This window comes from Dunckerocampus dactyliophorus, chromosome 2, assembly GCF_027744805.1.
Source record: "Dunckerocampus dactyliophorus isolate RoL2022-P2 chromosome 2, RoL_Ddac_1.1, whole genome shotgun sequence".
In the NCBI taxonomy this organism is placed as follows: Eukaryota; Metazoa; Chordata; class Actinopteri; order Syngnathiformes; family Syngnathidae; genus Dunckerocampus; species Dunckerocampus dactyliophorus.
The window spans coordinates 9,865,426-9,892,160 of NC_072820.1; the positions used below are offsets into that span (position 1 = coordinate 9,865,426).

The 26,735-nt window shown below is 39.9% G+C and overlaps 1 long non-coding RNA gene across 1 annotated transcript; it reads left to right on the forward strand.

The window, feature by feature from the left end:
- The first annotated feature begins 1,342 nt into the window (after positions 1 to 1,342).
- On the forward strand, positions 1,343 to 24,894 carry LOC129177429 (uncharacterized). Its single transcript, XR_008569623.1, has 3 exons — positions 1,343 to 1,792; positions 9,612 to 9,733; positions 24,740 to 24,894. It is a non-coding gene; the product is annotated as an uncharacterized LOC129177429 (long non-coding RNA).
- Positions 24,895 to 26,735: the final 1,841 nt, after the last annotated feature.

Below are 26,735 nucleotides of genomic sequence, written 5' to 3' on the forward strand. Positions count from 1 at the left end.
TATCAAAAAAAGCAGCCCCCGTGTCATACTTCATTTGCATTTGAAAATATGTGAAATTTCACAGGAAAATAAGTGTAGGTTCCTTTTTAGCAAAGCCTTAGCCTGACACTCCTATTCTTCCTTCGTTTTTCTCTGCTTGCAGCAGCAAAAGAAAACCCCAAACCCTCCAAAACGCACCTTGATGGAAAGATAAAAGAGCGATATATACTGTATAACGAGAGAGAGAGACAGAGGTAAAAAAAAAAAAAAACTGTGTGGCGCCACTCCACTATACCTGACAGCAATACTTCCATGTTCGCACCGTTCTTTTATTTTGAAGGCCTGTCTTTTTATCTGCTGGGGGATGTGGTTTACGTCGATGATTGAGTCTGTTGGCGAGGCCGAGCAGACCGGAAGCTGTGCTTCTCCGGCTCCTGGCAGTACCCGAGTTTTTTTTTACGCCTTTACGTTTTTTTTTCTGAATGTGGCCCTTGGTGGAAAAAGCTTGGACACCCCTGCAGTAATGGGACACATTATCTAAAGTAATACGACTCCAGTGTCAGTATATAATCCAGCACTTGTTTTGGTAAGGCAGTGCATTTTATTGTTTTATGTTTGACTGTTACCTTTTTTTTAGAACTTGATGCAATGAGACTATCCTTTGTATTACGCATTAATCAGTTAAGCGTTTTCACATTTTCCTATCAACAGTGGGTAATTTTTTTTTTTTTTTTACGCTTTACAGTTCATAAAAACTTAGATTTTTGGATGGAACGGTCCCTCGCCACATTGCACTTCAAATTTTGCGGCTTCACTCTATCATGGTTTTTCAAAATATATTAATTAATAAGTCATTGCTGTTTCGTGGTTGACTATGGCCTGTTATTAGTCAAAATATCTGCATGTTTAAGCAAAATTTTACAAATGTTTTGCCTTAATTAAGCATAAAAAATGGTAAAAGAACTAAAATACAAAAATAAGACATTCAGAAAACGTATTGAAAAACACGTTGATATGTAGTAGTCTACACTGGTCGCTGGGTGTCAGTCATTTTACATTAGCCACTGCAAGACGTCCAGGATGTAAAATAAAAAAGAAACAGCAAGAAACTCTCCCAATGCTAACATGTGTAAGTCTATATTATGTCTTATTTTCTATTATTATGTCTACTATATTGGGTAATACAAGTGTGAAGGTGACTATAGGGGTGTTATTTTATCTCTACAGGGCTCTAATGGTGTTAAAACCATATTTAGAACGTCAAAAACAGGTTTTCCGTGCTCCAACTATGAAAATATTCAATTTATAAATGAGGAATCCTACTTTGTGGAAACTCACTTATCACGGTTGGGTGAATGAAGGATAACTGTAATGCATTCCATTTCCTATGTGGAAAAATCATTTCAAAATTGAAACAAATCGTCCACTGTCCTGAAACAGATTGTGTGTGACCTTCCATTGTAGCCACACCTTTATCAGTGCAATCTAATTGACCACAAACAGCGATGAAAACCCACACATAATATAAAGAGTCATTAATCTGATGAACAAATGCATGTTTTGCACTATGCAACCACTTTTTATCCATGTTGTTTGGAGGTGTCTGCGTGTGTGTGAGGTGCGCTTAAGCATGCTGTCCATTAATGCCAGCTCCTATCAGTTGTGTCATGACCTGCCTCTCATGTTCCCAATCTAATTTCCATCAGCTCAACACAGACCCCTTCCTCTTGAAAGGTGAAATGTGGGGATGTTGCTCTCCTCTCCCTCGAAGATTGGATTCCCCTTCAGCCACTCAACTGCCACACCTTCATAAGTAAGTAGTCAGTGTTATTTTGACAAGGATTTCAATGGCAGTCCTTTTCATGTTGTCATCTGTATGTCTCGTAATACGCATGTGTGTATGGATACACAATCACTGGAGTTCATATACTTTCAAAACAAACACGAGTGAGGGCTCTTGAATGCACACATCTGAGCGTGCACATTCATGCACAAACACGCTCTCAGATTCGCATGTCGCCACATATAATGCATGCCAAATTTATAAGCAAAGTGATCAGGCCTGCAGGGCTCATTGGCTGGCTTAGTGCCTCTTCATACACCCTCAGGTTGCTCAACATGCTGACAGCTCCATTATAAAAGAGCAGGTGATTGCATTCTATTCCGTTCCAAATACATGCATGAATAACCCGGCGAAGCAGTCGTCGGGAGGAACCCACTTGAGGCTCCGTTCCATTGGCTTTATGTCACTTTTAATACAAAGCAAAATGCAAGAATGGTTTCACCTTTTTAACACTGTCCTGACAAGTGATAGTCTCAACTCTAAAATGTAGTTTGAGTCAATCAGCAGTACACTCCTGAGACCCGAGATGGGGAAAAAGCATGCATTCTATTTGAATGGAAGAAAAAAAGTCATTATTTTAGTTTATTGGTGTGTATTATTTTAGTTTTTTTCTTTTCTTATGTTAGAATAATTGAGCTTGCAGCAGTTTAAAAAATGAGAAAAATCCTTGACAACCTGTGATGATCTTGAGAGGGATCGGACCCCAAATGCAGAGGCAGAGAGGTCGTGGAGCACCTCAGGACTTTTAATAGGGCAGTGTGCAAACAAATGGTTCAAAAACATAAAGCGATGGTGTTAAGCAAAAACCAAAAATAGGGAACACCATGAAGCAGTTTAAACAAAGGAAAAAGCTGGCTGGATAGCTGGGAAGCAGCCGGGCTAACCTGGCTAAAAACAAGAAACTAGGAGTAGCTATCAGAGAACAGAGTAGGAATCCACGTGTGGGCAGACGGCAGGAGTCTGAACAAAGAACCAGCAGCATCCAGCTGCAAGCAGTCAGCTTAAATGGGGAACGAGCAATCAGCCACAGGTGTGCCCACCTTTCCCGCCTCCAGCCCGCTCAAGGGTATCTGCAAAAGAAAACACAGGCCAGGAGAAGGCAGGGACTAGAACAAAACTGACAGAAAGAGAAGGCCACTGACACAACCTTTAACAAATTTAAAACATTTTTATTCATATTTCAGGGGCAGGGTAAGAACTTCAAAGTAAGAGTGTTGATGAGTCAAGCAGGCTTGACAAAAATATTAAACAAGCATACAATCACTCAATCAGCAGCTAGACTACACTTGGATCAGAGAATTAATAGTGTTATTCATAATAGCGTCAGTAGTAGAATGCCAAACTACAGTCTCTCAGTGTCACTTCTTTACTGGATGTTACCTTGAATAACCCAGTTTGTATGCATGCTAGAAAAATCATGATGAAGAGCACTGATTCTCAAACTGTGGTACGAGTACCAGCTGGTGGGACATGGGCTTCATCCAGCGGTACTCAGGAACACCAGGCATATTTTAAAAATAAAATAAAATTATATTACAGACCATCTATCTATTTTACGTAGCGGGGGCAGCAGTCTCTGTAGGGAAGGCCAGACTTCCCGGCCTCTGCCGCCTCCTCCAGCTCCACCAGGAGGACACCAAGGCGTTCCCAGGCCAGCTGTGAGACATAATCCCTCCAGCGTGTCCTAGGTCTGCTGGGCATGCCCGGAACACCTCACCAGGGAGGTGTCCAGGAGGCCTCCGGACTAGATGCCTGAGCCACCTCAACTGGCTCCTCTGTATGTGAAGGAGCAGCGGCTCTACTCCGAGCCCTTCCCGGATGACGACCTCCTCACCCTATCTAATCAACTAATCTCACCCTAATATCACATTTTGAAGTCGTATGTAGCGATCGTGTTTTGATCTGAGAAATCTTAAGTTTGCTCAAGTGTAGAATTACTACAGCTTCTGTTTGCATGGCAGCAGCTGTTGAACGCCGATGAAAAAAAACATCTCACGTTTCAACAATGTAATGTTTCTGGTGTTTATCTGTTTAAGCAATGCCATCAAGTGATCATCAACCAACGTGGTAAGGGACAATCAAAAAATGAATATGAATTAGTCCAATACAGTAATCCCTCGCAATATTGCAGTTCCATTATTGCTCCCTCACTATATCGTGGTTTTTCAGAAATTAATTCAATATTAAATGACTGCTGTTCCATGGTAGACTATGGTCTATTATTGAAATACAAGCGATATGTAGTATTCTGGTCACTAGGCAGCAGTAATGACACAAAACATTGAGACATTACATTACCTTAACACTGCATGAAGTCAACCATGGCATGCACGACATGGTAGAGTAAAAAAAAGGTTCTCCTCCCATTCCGTGTGGAAGTGGTAAGGTTTTGGCTTCTTTTGTTCAGAAGAAATAAATTTGAGGCTAACTGGTTAGCTTGCTAGCTAACGCCCGTCTCGAGCCCTGCGGCATAAGAGTTGAGCAATGTATTGTAACAAAGACAAATAGGATTGTAAAGATGACGACATTGGTGTTATTTCATGTTTACAGTGCTCTAATAATGTTAAAAGCTGTATTAGTCAGAACATGTTTTTTCTATGCTCTAACTCCAAAAATACTTCATTTATTAAACATTGAATCCAAGATTGCGGAAATTCATTGGTCGGTACCAATTAACTGCTATAAACAAAGGATGACTATAATAGAATTGTAATTATTCTAAGGTCAAAGCTTCTGTGTTTTTTCTGCCTATAAGGTTGAAGACATGCTGAGACTAAATGGTGAAGCAGTCAGTCAGCAGTCATTATGCAGAATGTCAAACAGTTCATAGCAGCTAAGCAGAGTTTTGCCACCAAGGTCAGAATGTCATTATAGAGAATGCAGCAAGGACAGTGTGTGTGTGTGTGTGTGTGTGTGCATGTCTGTTGGGAGAGTGAACGGAAGCATACTGAGAATACTGTAAAAATTCCACACATCTAAGAATAATCCTTTAATATTCATCGAGGGGAAATTCAATGTTACCTGTAACTCGTGAGTTATCATTCTTCCCACACCTTATTAAGAATGTAACATTAAATGCATTTTCTGCTTCGGTTCTGTTGCTATTGATTCTTTGGTGGACTGATAGTTAAGTCTTATCGGTAACAATTAATAAACAAGGCTGAGATACCTGTAAACGCATACATATACACACTCACAGTACATACGTACTTCCCCACATAACTCACTGATTTATCCAAGGTGTTATCATGTTGTTGCTTTTATTGCAGTGATGGTGATGTCGGCAATAACATTATAGTTATTACAATTGTGTGTATTACAGTTATTGTCATTCTGTTCGCTATCATAGTTAATACAGTATTTTCATTACTATTATTTCCACTAATAAGTACGACTGTTTCAATTCAGTATTATCACTGTGGCTGTTGATTTTATTTTGTCATCTCCAATATGGTCTTTATGGCAGTCATAGACATTTGCTGATGTTTGTCGTTGTTGTTTTGTTATTGTCGTTTGTTGCAACAATTGTTGTTCCTGTTGTTCTTGTCTCTCTCGCTGTATTGCCCACGCACTCCCACCCTTGTTTTCTTGTCTCTTTTTTTCTATCCCCTCTTGCTCCGGTCCGGCTGCTCCAACTTTGCACAACAACGTAACAAACATCAAATAAAGTCAAATAAAATCGATATAACAGGGGAAGAGTATCTTTAGATCAACAATATTATCTGCTCCAATGGCTGGACAGGACAAAAAAAAAAGATGGTCGAAAAGTAAATCGAATGCTTAATAGACTTCGACTGCGACAAGCTGTCGTCAATTGAAACCACATTTTACGGACTATTTTTCATTTTCACAATAATAGGGGACAAAGTGCGTTCCTTGTCAACAGACATACTTTTATCTGGTCGCACATGCACGAGGAGTAGATAAAAAATGTATCACGATGTGTCATATTTTAGTCGCAAAATGCGACCATTTACCGTAGTCAGTGACTAACCAATCAGAGGAAGGAAAAGTACTGATGGTATTGTGGGCCAGCTAGTTGGCCCTTTGAGGCAAATCGTAACTCTTACTAGTTAAAAATACAGCCCCATTGCTAATTTTGTTTATGCATGGGTCAGCACAACTGATTCTGAAGGCCCTGGGCAGATTACATTGACATAGCAACACAATGAAGCTGAAATCTGATTGGACATAAGAAATACAATATACACATACGCTACTGGAAGCAGTGCGGCCAAGAAATGTGCTATAAAATGAAGATAATAGACTGCTGGGAATGAGTTAATACAATTTCATGGCAAAAAAACTAGAATTGAAGTTGTAAATGTAGGTCAGTGCTTCTCATCGTGGTTAGGCCAGCAGAGAAGGCTTTGCTGACCCTGGTGGCACACCACTGTTAAAAAGTCAATTTTGCATAATAGGGGACCTTTAATAATTGAATTAATTTTGTTTTTCCAGTGGCTCTCAAATGTGTAATGAGATATTTGAAATTGCCTGTATGTGAGTTGTGAGTTTTATTAACTCAGCTGGATAACTGAGGGATTCACCTCTGACTTGACAGATACTTAAAACAACAAAAAAATTGCACATCCGTAGTTTTAATCAACAAAATGCCAAGAAATTCCGTGTGTGCAGTGGATCTAATGCCTACTTCACCCTGCATCAAAGTTTTATTCAAACAAAAATGAGCTTCGTCATCCTTCCTATCATATGGACGTTTAATATTTGCAAAAAGTTCACACTCAGAGAGGACTTTCCCGATGTCTGTTGTGTAACCAGCGGCCGTAGAGACGAGCGGTCCTGTGATGAATGGCGCCGTCATGCGCGGCTATAATCACGCCTACGCATGGCTTCCTGCATAATTGATTTTTAATCCCCTAATAGAAAGTAAATCATACGAGCAAAGCGAATAATAGCAAAGAGAGAGAAAATGTCTGCAGGAAAATGAGGAGTAAATGTATAAGGGTGTGAAATGGAATCATGTCTTTTGAAGTCCCTGTACTACAGGCAAAAACAGATATTTGTTATATCTGCAGCTACAGTTTAACAAGGGGGGTGTTCTACTAAAAACTGTGTGTATGTGCGTGTGTGTGTGTGCATCCCAAGCGAGATGACATTGTTTGGATAGAGTAATGAGATATAGATTGACCTGAGAAGCTGATACAGGGGCAGATTGCATCTGTCATCCAAAGTAAACACACTGCACTTGTACGCTGGGTGCAGGTGCACTGCCAAGGAACTGTCTTCCAGGTACATGCACACAGCAAAAGATTCTATTGTTGTACAACAATGACTAAGTAATGGATTATCTAATCTATAATTCAACTGATTAATCTGATAAATACATTTGCGTTATTAAAGAGAAAATAGTTCATCCTTGTGGGTTTGTTGCCCCTTTGACAGAGTGAGTGGAGAGTGAAGAGTTCCCAGTTAGTGCTGTAAAACAAGATCAAGTGGACCAAATAAAAGATCACTGTCCTAAAAATCCAGTGGGCTCCTGCGTCAGCTTGCTGCCTGCACCTCAGAGGACAGAAAGAAGTTCAACCCTGAAGTTACAGACAATTAACTTTGGCCCTGGAGCACTAAAATTGCACCTCCCATGTGCCTCCTAAGCATGATCTGGAGGCTGACAGGCAGCAAGAGCAAACACTTTTCTTTGCTCCTCAGTATTGTCTGCGCACAAGAGTCACATTGTGCCCATTATGATTGCACCGCACCTTTACAGCTGGCGTTTTTTTTATTGGCAAAACTGGGAATTACAAAGTACTACTTCTAGTACCCATTCAAACGTGCTGGGTCATTACCATGCGAGGCGCAAACCATTTTGTATTGGAACGTTTGAGGACACATGGACAGAAATGTAAAAAATAACCAAATATGCTAACTTGACAAGATCCTCAAGTGTTTTTTGGATTAGATTATGATCTTTTTCTTGCAAGATTAAGCTGTCTTGCAGCATATGAAGCCATTTTTCTACTAACATTACATCTTTATTGTCAGTGGAACCTTGGTTAGAGTTATTAATTAGTTCCAGAAGGTCCAACTAAGGAATAAAGTGACGACTGCAAAATAATCCATTCATGTCAGAAAATCCGAACTATCGCTTTAGGACTTGTGGCGTAACTGTTTTAGTTAGAAAGAACTACAGAGTCAACCCCTGATGACATCATAAGCCCCTTTTCCACCAAAAGTTCAGGAACTTTTAGTTCTTGGTAACTTTAGATGCTGGAACTAAAAGGTTCCTGTGGCTCTGTGTGGTATGCGTTTCCACCATATTTTAAGTTCAAGGTAGCTCAAACCAGGCTGATGGGGCAGAGATATATTTGTACACTGATGCAACAAAACAAAAGAGATTATTATATTTTTTAAATTAAAGTATCAGGAGCTAAATTACAAAGAAAAAAGACACAAAACAAGATGATTTAAAAAACAAAACAAAGTGTTCTGAGTTTTATACAGTCACATGAGTCCTTATGGTCGATTTCTTCTGTCAATAACAATATGGAAAGAATAAATACCATTGTTGAACTCGCGTCGTCTACACGAACACAACCAACTGTAGCTTTAGCTGTATCCTGTTAGCATTGGCATGTCCAACATGACATAGTGTAACACTGTTCTCCTCCTATTCTGTGTGGAAATGGTAAATTTGGAACCCTTTCTTAAGTTTAGAATAAATCAATTCAAGGCTAACTAGCTAGCGCAGTAACATGCTGTGTTTAAAGCGGCAGCCGTCTTTCTGTGTCCCTAAAGTGATCCCGTAGCCTGCGCATTACAGTCGATCAATGTGTTGTAAGTAAAGAATAATACGAATGTAAAGGTGACTATGGGGCGAGCTGACTGCCGGTTCCACATATTAGCAAGCTGCTAACAAGGACATTTCGTGATAAAAATACATTAAGAACACAGTTACACTCACACAGTGTACTAATAACACAACCTGACGCACACCATACTGTACACTAACCGGAAAATGTACACAAACCAAGGCAAATTTTGGTTTTCCACGTAACATTCGTTAAAAAAATCCAGTTATCTGTGGTGGCAAGTATTCCTACCACTTTAGATGATTATAACTTTTTTCTTGGTGAGATTAATTTTTTTCCGACTTTATTTTTATGAGTTATTTCTCAAAAAATAGGATCTCTTTTGTCATAAAATTACGACTTTTTTCTTAGGAAAATCTGGCTAGTTTGGTAAGATTATGATTTTTTTGTGAGTTAATTTTGTGGCATTTATTTTTATGACTTAATTATCTGACATTTTCAACTTTTTCATGAAAAATAGGACCTCTTTTCTCATAAGACTATGACATTTTCTTTACAAAAATATTACTTTAATTCTTTTTCTTTCTAAAAATGAAAGGCACCTTATTTTGGCTTTTTTTTGTCAAAAAAGTAGGACCTCTAAACTACTCTCTGGAAAGAAAAAAAATCAAGCCATTGATGGCAACTGGTGTCCTTCAGTCATTCAGCAGAGTCAATAAAACACAGAAAGCAGGTAATTTTCCAAGGATCTTATTCCATTTCGAGCCACTGATGGAAAAAAAAATTGTTCTGAAAACCGTACCTACGAACTAGAACGAATCAGATTTTTAAAGTCGGCAATTATTGAGTCCTTAAAAGATGACAATTGAAATAGGCAGTGAGTCTAACGTGTATTTATTGTATGCTCCTGCTAAAACCCAATGACAGTCAGAATAAAGTCATGCTATCTTGCACACACATTAGAAGAGAAAACGTTATGTCGGGTATGAAGACGATACAAAACGAAGTGGTCTTTGTTGCAGGACCGTGTCTCAGCACCCCGGAGGCCAGAGCACGTGGAAGGAGGACTAAACTGAATTCTCGCTGATAAAACTTGTCTCCCTGTAGCGCTGCTACAGAGAGTCATCAGCTTCATCTCTCTAAGGTACAACAAAGATATTTTTTTCCTTACCGCAGTTCATATAGATCTTGCCCTGCCTGCCTTGTTGAGAGCCAAAGCAAGAAGCCACACAGTTCTATGTGTGCTCGCTTAATAATCTGCCATGTCCTGCTCTCAGAAATCTCTGAAGTATTCTATAAATATTGTGTTGTCTGCCCTCTGGATGTTTTCCGCTACATTCTTTTTTTCTCCACACAAAACAATATGCTACATTTTTGTTTTATGTCCTCTCTTCATCCATATATTATCGTTCCGAAGAACACCTATAATGTTCTGCCCGTAGACATCTTTTACGCGTGTCCCCGTTCAGCTATTATTTTTATATTCTTTTATTACCCCATACTCCTACAGGGCAGATCTTCTGAAATATTCAGAATTTACAAGACGCCTCTGAATGCTATGCAATTTATTTGTATTGCTCTTTCCAAAATGTTAGAGCAGAAAGGCTTCATTCATTGCTAGTTTTTCCAAACTTGAATGAGGTGCCTGCAGACATCATTAGCTTATTATTATATATTATTATATACATGTATTACTTGCATATTCACAATGAGCACCATATTAAATATTAGAGTATAGATTAGAGCCTCTCTGCAGGGTACAGGATTACCTTTTAGCCATTGAGGGCCTTAAACAAGACAACATTGCCTCAGCATCTGCCCAAATAAACTAAAAACAAACAAAAAAAAACCCTATATATACCAGGGATGTCCGATATTGGCTTTTTTAGCGATATCCAATGTGCCGATATTGCCAAACTCTCAATTTACGAAACCGATATCAGCCGATACCGGTATGTGTAAAATCACATACAGTATCTCCTGTTGTGGAATTAACACATATTTGTTGTGAAGCTAATGGATACTGCGTCAGCAATTAGCTTCTCAATGTGGCTGTAAACAACATTGTAGAACATCAGAGAAATACTTGCCATTAGGCTGAGGCTGTAACATTTGTTTTAAATGTCATCAGAGTACCCATTTACATTTTTTTGATCATGAAAAAGTCTTAATTTTCATGTGTGCAGCAGTATGCTGTATTCATTTCCACGCTACACTACAAATTGCACGCACACAGTAATTCCGGGCCAAAATTAACATATTTCGCACTATCAAATTTTAATTAAATTTGATCTGCAGATAGATATTAAAGTGAATTCATATCCTACATACCTTTTATCTTGTCCTGAAGTTCCAATCCATGAGTTTGAAAGCCTTAACATTCAAACATTCCAAGCCATCGTATGACTCGATGTGGTCCAACACTACAAAGTCGAAGAAGAAGAAGTAATCTACAGTACCTAACAAACATGTACAGTATACGAATGAAAATACACCCGATATATGAAAAAGCAGCAGTTTCATGGACCTCCCCCGCGTACTCTCCCAATCGAGCGCGCACACACACTAACATTCCTACTAGTGAGGATAAGCAGCATAAAAAATGGATGGATTGAATGGAATGAGTGAGCTAGCTTGCTACTAGCCACTGACGGTTGTTTATAAGCTTGAAGAGGTCATCATTTGCGCGCTGGAAAATACAAGAGTCCATAGGCCTATATTATGTTTATTATCGACCTTCATTATAGGGAAAAATCCCAATACTGATATTCACCGATATTACATTTTTATGCCAATATCGAGCCGATACTATCGGCCGAATCAGTGTTGTGCTTGAACAAGTTAAAAAAAACTGTTGTTAGCTGTTGTTAGAACTCTTGTTAGAACTTTTGTTAGCTGACTTTCCAAAATTTTTAGACACTTTTTTGAACCCCTGTATTGCAGCAGCATCTCTACAGGTCACTGGTGTGTGTGTGAGCGACTGAAAGAAAAGCTCTGACTTGATTGGGGAGATTTGGCGTCACCTGTTGGTTTGCATGTACTCTATAAGGCTCCAGACTTTGAATGTAAAATGGCTTTCTTTTTCAGACTGTTTTCTGTTTTCTCGTCTTATATTAGTGTCAATAGGGTATTTGCTAGATGTTACGAGCTGAGCATGTACCTTATTTTCTGAAGTATAAGTCACTCGGGAGTATAAGTTGCAACAGTCAAAAAATGTGGCATGAAGAGGAAAATAATATTTATGATCGAACTATGATCAGAGTGAGTGTCATTGTGCTGCTGCTAACAACATTACCAGAGGAAACCAGAGGGAGGGGGCAATGCTTACACCAACAAGGAGACAAACTAAAGCAACAAATAATAATTTATTTTTTAAGTATATGGATACAATAAAAATGTACCCATTATATAAATTTCAGAATGTTTTTGAATAAGACATTTTTAATATATGACGTGACACGTTGACGCGTCCCGGTGTGTAGAAGTGTATCAAACGGCTGTATTTTAACACCAAAACTTATTAGTTGTATTCACAAATAAATTAAAATAGACTAAAAATGGCGTGTGTGTATTTAGTCAGTAGCTGACACAGCAGCTGCAATCCCCAAGCTAGACATAATTAATACAAAATAATAATTAAACACTGTCGTCTAAAATACAACATCCTCAATCTATGATTGCACATTACTTACAGACACATAGCCTCCATGGCAGAAGCGTATTATAAAGACGTATCCTGGACTTTAACTTAAAGACAGCACATATCGATCGATCGATCAATCACATCTGAGTACCAGGACCAGCTAATCCATGACAGAAGTGCAATTTATAGTCTGGAAACATATGGTACACCTATTGAGTGACAATCTAAAACTGCTATAATGATTCATGTCTAAAAGCTCATGAAGGAATTATTGACACAGAAACTCAAGTCAAGTGCAATCACGGTTTTTCCATCACTGTTTACAGTAAAGCAAATGGGAATATTTTCAACGATACCGTAAATGATCTAATTATAGCAGGCACATGCATTTACCTAAACGGTAAAGAGGATTGGACGTTAATTGGAAGTAGGCTATAATTGGAGAGAGGCTGTTATTTCTGTCATTTGAAAACTAATTTTACATATAACACAAAGGAAAAAAATACTTTAATAATGAATGAGAAAGTGGAAAGGAAAACAAAGCTCTCTTTGACCATGATCATTTATTATCAAGTATATTGCACAACACATTAGCAACAGAACCAATGTTGCAATATAGTTAAAGGTCATAACAAGGGCTGTATTTCTAGCTGATTACACTTCCAGATTTTATTTTTCTTTCTTTCTTTTTATTATTATTAGTTTTCCCCTTGCTTTTGTGTTTCATATTAAGTATGATTTATGCTTTTTAACAAAATCAAACTAATAGAAATTGAAAGGAAAAAAAAACATTTGGAGATTTTTAGTGAACAGCATCATGTTCTGAATTGTACCATTGAAATGATTTGGATGTTCAAAGAGATTTTAAATTGCCTTTTACTAGATAAGGTTCTAAAAGTTGAATTTGATTCAGCTCGAGTTTTTTTTGAATGTCTCCAATGTGCTTTTCAACCTCTCTCAACAGTTGGACAAAGCAATGAAAATGTTTTACATTAATAACTGTGGTATATACACAGTGCAGAAGCACAGTCAGTATTTGCGTATAGAGTGTCTTGTGTTATGCGCACACACACACACTCACCATTCCTTTCATGTCTGTCAGAGTCCAGACTTTTACAGAAAGGCACGTCTGTTTACTCTGAATGGTTCAAAGATAATTTACCTGGATTAGAGGAGCCATCTGCGCCTGCCATCCCAAATTGCTTTAGAGGTGTCTCAATAAATACTGAGCAGACTGTGCGGCAGGCACTGCAATGGAAAGGTAGAAAGAGGCTTGCTCTAAAGCGCGGCTTAATGCTCCTGTTTACATCAATTACTTACTTGGTTCAAAATGGTGATGCACTGTGACCCCCCGTTCATTTTTGGAAACTATGCAGAGACTGCAGTACAACTCACTGGCCACTCAATTAGGTAGACTTTCAGTGACGTATCTACTTTTACAAAGGTAATGCTCACTTTTTAATGGCAAAGGGACAGACTCGAGGGCGAATGATGAATGAATACCCAGTGTGGATGCACACACATAATCAGCACATCTCTAATATCATATGAACTCATTGGATGTCAGTGTAAACACCATGAAATTATAGCTGAAGGTCTGTGCTTTAATATTGCAGTTGAATCTGTCTTTACCAAAAGTGTCTCTGCATCATTGCTTCTGGCATGGAACTGATAGAGATTCATCATATTTGGGCTGTAAAGTTGTTTTATTGATGCCATATTCTGTCACGCAGGCACAAACCTAGTAGATATTAAAGCAGCCAATTGTCACACAGTTATTAATGTGATGTATTCATTTGTCACTTGATGCTTCTCGACAGGAAGGGTGTGCGTAAAGGGATTGCTTTTTTGGTGTTTATAATGCACACGGCAGCTCTTTTATGCAAACCTTTCTGTCGAAGGCTTGTTTGAAGTCTACCTAGTCAGTTTGAGACAGTTCTAGCCAACGGGCAAGTGTGGTCTTGGGAGAAAAGAAGCAGCACAAAACATGCCCAAGGTGAGGGTATTGATTTTTAAAAAGACTGCATCTGGTGTGTTCTCAAAAACATGTCACTCCTCTTCCTCTCCAACTCAGAACCTCTAGCACAGTACGGAAGATTTACAGTATATAACCGTAAGAGTACAACAGCAGTACGTGACTATCGTATTTTGAAAGACATGATAGATAACCTTCACCACTTCCTAAATGTAGGATAATGTTGTAAAAGGAACCGCGGCCTAGCATGTTATCACACAGTGGTCTGTGGCGAACAAACACTTTCCCAGGCTGACAGTCTGAAAATATATATATAAACTCACTTATTTGTTCATATAACACTCACAGAACAATGAACAACTCAGTGTCTGTCTCCTTGCTTTGTGTCGAACAGGATCAGTTAAGTGCTGCGCTGTTCATGTGATGATGCGTTCAATCGCAGAAAATGAAAATGGCCACGAGCTACTCATTTTTGTAGAAATGATTTTCATACCTTATTTCAACCCAAACAAATCAAATATGCTTGTTTTACCAAAACATTCACAAAATGCTGGTTTCCACAACTCACATTTTATGTTTCAGAATAATTCTCTTTCTAGTGTTCTCACATTATTAACTGAAAACCTGAATGAAAAGCAGGCCTGCGGGCGCCTCATGTGGTCGTGGGGGGCTACCTGGTGCCCGCGGGCACCCCATTGGTGACCCCTGGACTAGACAGTGTTTATGCCCGCAGGGACAGCTTTGCTTGCACTGACGGCATACCACTAATTCAAGTTAAAAAGTTACATTGTCACACAGTGGAACTTTGGGATTCGTCAATAATCAGCTCCAAAGGATCTATCTGAAGCCGAAATGTAGGAAAACTAAAACTATTTTTCACATAGGAAACAATGTAAATCAAATTAAGCCGTTTCAGGCACCCAAAAATGTACTGGATTATTAATATTAGTTTTGGTGATAACATGTTTGATGTGTTAGGAACCCATTTTTTTATATGTTTTTGAACAGATTATGTAACAGATGCCAGTGGGTGAGGCTGTGCAAGTGTGCGTTGGTAAACCTCACACCCTCTGCCTTGAGAGCTGCGCTGAACACGCAGTCGACAGTCTGGGCTTTTAGCCGTGTGGTCAGCACTCTCGCCTCCCATTACGAAGGTCCTTTGTTCGAGTCCCGGTGCCCGTAGTGCGAAACAGGGCGGGTTACATTTATACTAAATCAGTTTTCTGCTCTGGGGGGGACAAAGTTCCACTCCTGTGCAGCTGTCACTGAAAAGACAGTCTGACTGAAAGCGATGTAGAGGAACAATACAGTCTCCTCAGGCTGCCCCTCCTGTTACGCTCTGTGAAGTGTTCCTTATGTTCACTTGATGATACTATCCCAAATTAAAAGTTTATACTTTTGTAAGATGGTGCAGTGATCATGTCTTAACAGTTTTTTTCATCCAGTATGATTTTTTGTTATAGCGATTCCATAGTTTTTATTGGTGTTGTGTTTGACCAGATTGTAAGACAATAGGTTATGTGTGGCAGGACCACAGCATGTATGAACATGTATGACCGTATGTACTGGAAATTTTAAATGTTACATTGCGGGAGCCATGATGGACTGAACGCCTTAGAAAAGGGCCGTTTCCCAAGTGACGTCAGTGAAGGCGCAGCTCTCAGCTAACATGTAGTAAACAAGCGCTTCTAGAGGTAGCTCGTCGACTTCGTTCTGTATATTTTTCATCAAAATAGTAGTCATGCCAAAATGTTGTGCTGCCGCTGGCTGTTCACAGTGTCCGAGTGATACTGTAAGCTTGTTATCTTTTCCAAAAGACAAAGGTTTAAGACTACAGTGAACGAATCAAGTACAGTGAACAAGAGACAAATGGACCCCCGCCTCGTGTTCTGTTCTTTGCAATGTTCATTTCACTGAAGACTGCTATGGGGGAACACCTTTACAAGAAGCATTTGGCTTAAAAGTACGGTATAAACGCAGTTTGGATGCGAGGATGCATCTATAGCATCTATAGCTATAGCATGCTATACCATCCTCGCATGCATCAGGAATAGCAGGAGGAATACGGTGTCAAAGTTGTCACAGAACAGATGTCTTATTTACATATTGTATTCTAAACACAAATTTTCATCTCCATGTCTTGCCATCCGACACCTCTGCATCAGACATTCTAGTTTAATCGCCGGTGGTTCGACTAAATCAGGCTTACAGTAATTCCCTGTTCTGCAAGTTCTTTGTTTCATCTCCAGATGTTTCTTCCTCCTCGAAAACTATTGAAACGTCGCTCAAATCTTTGCTATAACCACTGTAAACATCCTCTGTCTCGCCCATCCTCTCATGTATGTTACTCTTGAGCTGAGAGCTGCGCCTTCGCCGACGTCATTTGGGGAACACCCATTTTCTAAGGCATTCGGTCCATCATACTATAAATGTCATTTTTTAAAATAAATTTACCGTTCGCTTTAAAAAAAAACTAACAACGTAGAACATAATTACAAATAATATAGAACATATTTTTAGCAAACTTGATAAATCATGTCAGTGACCCTTTAAGTTTATGGAGAAGCAAGTTAAGCTTGTGTGAGTGAGAACAATGCGTCTGCTGTGTGTCTCCCAGTATTTATCCAGCAGTCATATGTATGTGTTGCACAACTCTGATTGTGCTATGTGAGTGTGTGTCAAGAAGGCCTTCTATGAGAAGCTATTAGACTGAAAATGAGTCGTCCCTCGTTTATTGAGGATGACTGGTTCCAGATCCGACCACCATACATGGATTTCGAAGTAGGATTCTTTATTAATATATTTTCATTGAGCATAGAAAACCTGTTTATGACTTTATAAATGTGATTTTTTACCATTATTAGAGCCCTGTAGACATGAAATAATACCCCATAGTCACCTTTACACTTCTATTATTCTTTGTTTACACCACATTGTGCAGGCTACGAGATCACTACAGGGACAAAATAGACTGCCGTCACTAGCATAGCAAGCTACCGAGGTAACTAGTTAGACTCTGCAAATTACTTATTCTGAACTAAAGGAAGTGTTTCAAACAGAGTGGGGAACAAAGACTGTAAAAAGCCAAAACCTTACCATTTCCACACTGAATGGGAGGACAACTATGTTGCGTCGGATAGGATGTAGCGAGGCACGACTGTATACTTAATTACACAGCATCCAAAGGTGTAATAATAATGTCCAACAGTTCCTTTAGGTGCAATGGCCAGGTGTTCCAATACTTTTGCCCACATAGTGTCTCAGGAGACTTTTGATGTGTCCTTAAATTTGTTGCTGCCGTCTGTGCTGAAATTAGATCAGGGAAGCTTGTACCTGAGCAGCCATATCAAGATTATTTCCCAACTGCTGCAAACAAGACAATAAAACATCGAGTTTGTGAGCTGTGGCAAATGTCTATGTTTGTCCTTGGTGTGCATACATGTGCGAATATGAACACACGTCATATCAAACACAAACTCTTTAAAGACTGCCAAATGTTTGTATGATAAGATCAATAAAAATGAGCCTGATGCATTTGTGCTGCTGATGAACCCTGATGAATTCAGCCTGGGGGGTCTACAATCTGCTGATGCATCCAGAGACAGATGTTTTTTTGCTATGTCAGACTTACTATTTTATGTATAGATATGCATGAAGCTATGCCAGTGTGTGTGTGTGTGTGTGTGTGTGTGTGTGTGTGTGTTTACAAGGCACACACACACACAACAACAACACTGTGCACAGAGGCTGGGTGGGTGAGTGTATGGAATGCTCAAACAGCCAATATTTTTGAGAAGTGAACTCTGGAATGAACAGGAAAAAAATGGACATCCAGTATGGAGAAGTCAATACGGCAAAAGTCGCAAGTCTTGCCAAGTATATTTATCTTATTTTGAGTCAAATCAACTCAATATCTGCATGGCAGATGAACTAACAAGTAGTATTCTGGATACAAGTTTTTTTCTACAATATATCTCATTTCAAAAAGTGTTGCATTTCACATATGGGCACAAGTAGTAGGACAAAAAAGCCATTATGCCTATGGTGAACTACAGTAATCCCTCATTTATCGCGGTTAAGTGGTTCCAGACCCGTCTGTGATAAGTGAAATTCTGCAAAGTAGGATTCCTTATTTGTAAATGGAATATTTTCACATTTGCAGCATAGAAAACCTGTTTACGACCTTCTAAATAGGGTTTTTAGCATTATTAGAGTCCTCTAGACATGAAATAACACTCTATGGTCACTTTTACACTCACCCCATACCACTTACCCAATGGGCATAATTAAGACATAGCATAGACTCACACATTAGCATTGACAGCATACTTCCTGTGGTGTACTGTCTCATCAGTTGAACGTTACTGACACCTAGTGACCATTGTAGAATACTACTGTAATAACAACAATCCTCCCCTCACTTGTCTATTATCAAAGAATCCCGTATATCACTATGTAAATACTTCTTAATACTAGTGTAATACCGCTGCTTGTGGTTAAGGAGGGGCTCGCTGTACTTTATTAACAAGCAGATAACGCATATGCAGTGAACATTAACACAGGAGCTGTTGGCCACAACTCACGCCAGTCACTCACATTCTCCACACTGCTAACCTTGCTGCTAACCGTGCTATCAATCAGCTAAACAACTCTAGCAACTCAACTCTAGCTAGCTGGTCACATCTCAGGCCCCGCCTTTTAAAGGTACACACAACAAGTCACAAATTACACTACATACAGTATCACTTATTCTGAATGCCTTATATTTCTATTTTTGTTCACTTAGCCATTTTTGGATTGAAAATGCTTAATTTAGGCCAAGGATACGTACAGTTTGCTTAAATATGCATATTTTTTTCCTAAAAATTGGCCGTACTCAACCACGAAACAGTGATCATTTATTAATTAATTAATTTCGGAAAACCCGTGAGGGCGTAATGGTCGAACCTCGATGTAGCGAGGGATGACTGTATTGATTCATTCCACAGTCTCACAATAGTTACAAATCTGAGACAAAAGTTTTATGGTATGAATCTGCTTGTTTGTCTATATGTGCCCTACGATTGGCTGGCGACCAGTCCAGGGTGTACCCCGTCTCACGCCTGATGCCAGCTACCCCTGCGACCCTAATTAGGATAAGCGGCATAGAAAATGAATGGATAGTTGGACAATACATCACAAATGCGGTCCAAACAGTTAGTGACTTTATGGATATCATTATTGTTGGAGCAGCACGATGATAAAATAAATGCTAGTCACAAGTCAGTTATTTGTGGTTCTGGAATGTGTGGCAGGCCATTTTGTCCACATTGAGCATAAGACACAATCAAAAGTATGTACTGTGTAGCTATTATACACAATCAGTGTTGATTAGTTGTTTACCACTGCAGCAGAATATTAAAAAGAAATGCGCAATGAAGGCTTTGTTTCAAATGAAAAACACTGTTGCCATGGAACAGGAGTCCTTGAATGATGATTACAAAATAATTGCAGTCATGTCTAGCCTGAGTGCTTAATAGTTTAGTAAAAGTTCATTGCATCATTGCCTACCACGTCTCACAAGACAAAACAGACTTAAGTCTTCATTTCTATGAAAGTAATATGTTCAGAGAGCGAATGCATAGCACTTCAGTTGGAGTGTGATGACTCGATAGAGCTTTTTCAAAGATGCTAAGAGACTAATGCATCACTTTTATGCTTGTGAATGTTGCACTCACACCAATGAAGGGTTTTTAGTACCAGGTGATGCTATAAGGGGGGCTATTTGCCATTTACGTATGCTTCCACTGCTTTAAGTTGTGCCTCTCAGACAAGCATCTGCAGTTTAGACAGGTTACAACGATTAGTCACTTTGGTTGTCTTCTGATTTACAGAATGTTGGTCACAAGTTGGATGTCCACTAGCTCAAGCTCTTTCCTTACTCTTGGCTGACACGATAGTTATTTGTTCTAATTTGTCTGTAATTTGAATATCCTTCAACCTCCTCCCAGGAGCATTCATCTTGACCCGGCCCTGGCTGTGCTGGTGTCACATGATCGATGTTTTCCCTCGCCTTCAGACATCTTTGGTGGGGGTCATAGGGGTGTCTGTCAAGCTTGGTTACTTTTCCCCTCTTACCTCCACAGCTATTTGCATATGAATATACTCATAGCTATATATGTGTTGAGATTATAAGAGAAGGGTTGGAGGGTGTGGGTAATTGGAAAGACCGGAGGGAATGAAGAGGAGGGAAGGAGTGGACTGCAGGCTTGGCAGGATGTTTTCACAGCTGTCATGGTAATGAATTAGGTACTTGTGATTAATCTGTATTTAAATGTAACATTAGCATCTCTGGATGCTTAGAGCCAACTCTGTGTCAGTGGACCATGGCAGGGCTGGACCAAAACATTTAAATGTATGTTATCCTCTTGGAAGAATGTCAGATGGAGAGCCACTGGGGGGTTGCTGTCTTGCCTGAGGGAACAGGGAACTGTTGCCATCCACGATGGGTCTCAAACCTTCAACCCTCTAGTCCCCAAGTCAGGTCCTTGGAGATTTGAGCTCCTGATTAAATGAAGGATTACATCACTGAAACTTAGTACTAACAGAGCTTTTTCATTAGAAGCAATCACAAGTTTATATAACCTCCCCAAAGAATGCATTGACATTTGGTTTGTGCACACCGGTAGACGTTGGGCCCTCATACTAACCTGAGGGTTTCAGTGGAAACATGCACTCAAATGTTATCATATTGCCTCAAGGAACAATACTGTACACTGACTACTACGAGGTGAGTGTACAGCTTGTCTAGCAGTATAGATTTACTATCCACTGAAAATGACATGATGGGTGTGTTTTTGACCTTGTTATCATGTTGCAAAACTGCCATGCGGCCCAGTTTCCCAAGGGAGGGGCTCATGCTCTGCTTCTGAATGTCACATAATTCATGTTTCCCTCAATGAACCGCAGCTCCCCAATGCCAGCAGTAGTCATGCAGACCATGGCCACCACCATGCTTGACTGTAGGTGTAACGGATGCCAGCTGTGCGATAAGTACGTTAGTACACCTCGCTCCGTGAAACTTAAGAGTGTCGCTGGATGTTGAGTTGACAGTCTCATGCAACTTTAGAGCAACTTTAAATCTCTGCGGTTCAAGGAGGACAATTTGAGGTCGTATTTTACCTCTTTGTATTGATTACATTTTGATGCACGGTCGTCCCTTGTTTATTGATTCCAGGCCCGACCGCGATAAGTGAATTTCCGCGAAGCAGGATTCAATATTAATAAACAAAACATTTTTGTAGTTACAGCATAGAAAACCTGTTTATGACCTTCTGTTTTTTCGTCCAGCCATTGGGGCAGATAATATTGTTGATCTAAATACCCTAACATGCTAAACAGATTTGCTCTGCCTGGGAAAAGTGTAAGATACTCTTCCCCTTTATATCGTTTTTATTTGACTTTATTCTATGTTTATGGAACTACTACGGACGTTTGAGCAGAGCAAACATGCTTTCAAAAAGTGGATGAACGCTCTAAAGCTAATGACTGTACAGCTGCTAGCGTTGTACTGGACGCACCGGAGATCGTAAAGAGTGGAAAGACGTTCACAGATGGATAATACACAAAAGAATCGTTCATAAAAATGTCAGCGCCTCTATTCTCCAAATTAAAAATATGAACAGGGAATTATTCCAAAAATGAAAGAAATGCCTGTCTCTGCAAAGATAATCAAGGACAAGACTAATTGAATGGCAACAAACATCACCAGTAGGCAAAATAATGACATTAATTCAGCACAAGCATATTGAATTGCCTGTGATTAGCCAAGTGAGCCAGAAAGCACTGGTATGCGCATATGTGAACCCTGGTGGGCTTTTTTTATGTTAAAGTTGGCTACGTGTTGTTTTAGTTTCACCGAAATGCTGGAAAGACTAAAAAAAGCCTACAAAGTTCAGTTTTTTATTATTTCAAAGTAGCCCTACACATGCACTCTGCACTTCCGTTTGTTGAATTCTGTTGGTAGAACAGGTCAAATTTTGAAAAGATTAAAACTTTTAAAAGTTTATAAGCTGTGTAATGTTTTGCGGCTCTAGACTATTTTTTTTGTTGTTTTTTTTTTTTACTGCAAGAGGAGGCAAAATGGTTCTTTTGATGTTAAAGGTTGCCGACCCCTGTTCCAGATCCTAGTTCCTAACCATTCACGTATTGTTTTTACAGATGACAAAATGTTAAGCCTTGGCAGACGTTTGCATTTTCCAAGTGCTCTTGTATTTATAATAGATGTGCAGGGCTGCTGTTAAAAATTTAAAGCCACGAGAGGTCGAGTGAACCTGCATTTTAGTGGGTTAATCCCACTGTTGTAGTGAAATGGACAGATGCTGAGCTGGCTCCACAGACTTTCCACAATGAGGACAAACTCCCCTCCCATTACCATTGTGTGTCTACACGTCAGCTTTTCAGGCACAAGTAAGCTTTAAAGCGAGAGCCACGTTCCCAACCCTGCCATTTAGCTCTCACACGACCTTGCAGAAACTCAGAAGAGGCAGCAGCCAACAGCTGCCCGCTGGGGCGACAGATTTATTTCAGCACAATCAAACCTCTAAAATTCCCAACAGCTGAGATGAGCAGCAAAAAGAAATAAAAATCATAATGTTCATATTACAGCCCCACCGAGGCTGCCTTCCTCTGCAGCTCAAGGCCTCAGCTGTTATTAGTGTTCATAATAAGAGCTTTCCCATATGCTTCTGTCCACAAATGTTATGATTGGGATGTAACGTGTTATGGCTGCACGTTCCCAAACAGTGGTAGAGGTCCGTTGAGAGATAGTATTAACTGGGGTGATAAAGAGAGCCTTGCCTGCTTACTCTATGCTGATAGAAGTCTTAATTGACCTCAAGTTAACTTTGCTTGAAAGCCAGAAGTGGCATTAAATGCTGACCTTCTATCTCGTCAAATGGAAGCTGGAAGGGAAAAACGATTCCACTTAAGTTTCTTCGTTAAGCTGTGACCTCAGCTCTAAAGAATAGTTTGGCATTTAAAAAAAAACTCATATTTCTGTACTGTCTTCCACATATTTATTCCTGCCACACATTGAGATATGCTGAACAATGAAGCAGAAGGGGCAGTTTGCGTTGAAGGAAAAAAAGCCAGAAAGAAAAAGCAATTTCTTTCCATTTTTCCCCTCATCTGTTGTATTGTGGTACAAATAGAAAGGCTGGTCCGAGAGGCACTCATCACTTCTAAACTCCAAACAATTTCGCCTCCATTTCCAAAAGTCATTTTGCACTGATGTCAAAGTACAATATGAGAATTATTATACCTGTGGTTGTTGGGGACTGAAAACATCCCACAATCCATCATGAAAAATAATGTACAGCAAATGTCCACAACCAAACACTATATGCCGTATTTTCCAGACTATAAGTCGCTCGTTTGCTCATAGTTTGGCTGGTTCTGCGACTTATCGGCATCATGAAACCCTGGTCGGAGCATCCCTAATATACTGTGTATATCTGCTCATAAAGGGGAGTCTTAAACAAGACAAGCACATGGAATAGACAACAGGTGGACCACCAATAAATAAATAAATAAAAAATAATACATTAATTTTAAAAATTGTGTGATTTTGTTGTCAGCACATTCAGCTATGTAAACAACAAAGTAAAAAATAAGAACATTTCATTCATTCAAATCTAGGATGTGTTATTTTAGTGTTCCTTTTTCCGGCTGATACCGATACTGATCATATTCTTCAATTTATTTATAATGCTACTGTCTAATAATGTAATACTAATAATGCTAATAATCGTTAATAGTGCTATTGTCCAGGGGTGCCGTATAAAGGGGGACAAAGTCAGGACAATTCCAAGGTCCCTTGCCTGCCAACTTACCATACTTCGTCAATTGTTTGTTCTTTAAATGGTGTAATAAAGTTTTTTAATGTGCTACCACCGCAAGATCGCTTCCGTGGCATGTGTTGGTAGTTAAGTTCCACACGCCAGCCTTGATTGTTATTTTGGGAAAAGTGGGAGGACGACGCTGCCAAAGACGTTAGGTAGGTCAAGACACTCCAGTGCACGAAAGGATCACTGGGGCCTGCAATAGTGCTAGCCACAGGTATCAGCTTTTCTGATTGACGTTGAAGGCATTTCTCGGCATATGCTGATGTTGTGATTTTTCATGGAAATCGTCCGATAATTATCGGTGGCTGTTACTGTCGACAGCCGCGAGAGGGCACTCTCGTGATAACTATAATGTATGCTGCTCCTGCCATTCATTGATGGGGAATGAGATCGGGAGCTTGGTGAACTTGCTTGCCAGTAACTTGCTTGTTGGACTCGCTGGATTGCTATGTTAATTTGACCTACTCAGCCTCCCAGGTATGTAATTGATGCTGTTGTGTAGCTGAAGAACTTGCCTTACCAGATTAAATGTTCTTGGTCTTGAATTTTCTGAAATAAATTTCTAAATAAAGCTATATTATTTTCTTGTAATCAATCAAAGTTCTGTATCAATCCATTCATTCATTCATCTTCTTCCGCTTATCCGAGGTCGGGTCGCGGGGGCAACAGCCGAAGATGAGAATCCCAGGCTTGCTTCCCTCTCTCCGGCTGTTTCATCCAACTCCTCTGGTGGATCTTGATGTGTTCACAGGCCAGCTGATAGGAAGTCTCTCCAACGTGTCCTGGGTCTTCCCTGAGGCCTCCAACCGGTCAGACATGCCCAGGGTAGATGCCCGAGCCAACTCATCTAGCTCCTCTTGATGCGGAGGAGCAGTAGCTCTATTATGGGTGTCTCCTGGACACCTTTCAGCTCAGCTCCCTCTTCACAACAACGAACCGATGCAGAGTCCACATCACTGGAGACGCCACACCAATCCGCCTGTCGATCTCGCGTTTCATCCTTCCCTCACTCGTGAACAAGAACTCATGGCACTTAAACTCCTCCACCCGGAGATGACACGCTACCTTTTTCAGGGAGGGAACCATGGGCTCCATGGACCCGCTTCACACTCGGCTGCGGACCGATCCAGTGAGAGCTGGAGATCATGACCCGATGAAGTCAGATGACTCAAACTGGCATTCATTCATTGATCACAATTATCTTAAAATTAGCATTGTAACCCTTCCTCTGATGTTTGCTAACTTGCCCGACCTTTGAGATGCATTTTTTCAGCAGGTCTCGGTGTCGCGTCTGCATCTTTAGGTCACTGGAGTGTGTGAGTGACAGGAAGATAAGCTCTGACTCTCTTGTTGTTTGTCACTGTTTAGCGCCACTTGTTGTTTTGCTTGTGAAAATCAATGGACCCTGTCTTTTTGAAACAGTTGACAAAAATATACTGCACCGTTTAATCTCATGTCAAGCTAATTGTAAGGATAAGGGAAGTCCTTCCTGTATATTTTTTGGTTTTGATGTTAATTTAAGATTTTTTTGCAAGTAAAATATGTACTGTTCTCCATAATTCTACATACACGTAAAAGCAAAGAGGGTATAATAGCACTAGTTTGCCACGAGGGGGAGTATCTGGCCAAATGTGCATCACGTCACAGTACAAAATCACATCCTGTGCTGTGGTATCACGTTGGCGAGAAGCAAGTGTGACAAAATGCTAAAAGGCTAATGTGCTATTTCTGTTGTGTTACAGGTGAGCATACAGAGAGTTGATTGTGCATTGATTTAGAGTTGAGTGGCATCAGTGATGTTTAGGGTGCGAAAGCTGGCCGTTTATCCACACACGTTGTTGGTTTTTCAACATTTACAGAACGAGCACTGTCGGTTGTTACTATTTCAGTGTCTGAAGCCTGAACAGTCTCTGCAGTTCATTGAGCATTTGATATAACACAAGTAAAAAAATCCGCCACAACAGGTAGGTTGTTTGACTGGCAGTGATTGACACTGACAGATCTATGCAGTGACTGCAAGATACAAGGCTGGTGAGCAGAATTCCCTGTTTAGCTAGCCTTGAAATTTGGCATGCTTTTCCACGGTTGAATGTTTTCTGGGTTTTTGACTTCTTGTTTACTTCTCTCTGCGTCACTGCTTGTAGTCTGGGTCGAGGAAAGATAGTCGGGACAGCTGATGGTACTTATAGAAGCACCCTCCGGTAACACACATTTAGTCCCAAATTTTCCTTTACCTAAGGCACAGTATCAAAACAACTGTCCTCGAAATGTGCCCAATATAATATCGAAGAATTGCCACGGCGAACGCCGTCTTTTGAAAATGTGAACAGGCTTACTCAGTCTGTTTGAAAACAGTGAATGGGCATAATGTGAAAAAATATACAACAACAACAGAAAATCTACAGTATGAAAATACTATATTGCATATGTAGTTGTTGTAGGGACGGTTCGTGAAGTGATGTGACTTCCTCCACGTTTTCAGTGGTGAAAAATGTAAGTTAGAGAAAAGCTAATTATGTCACATTTAAACACACCTCTAACACAGAAAATATGCCTTTCAAGTTATTTTGTCCTGATTACTGTGAACGCAGTCTTTATGCTGCAATGTGATGATACAGTGGTATTTCATGCGATGTGTTTTCAT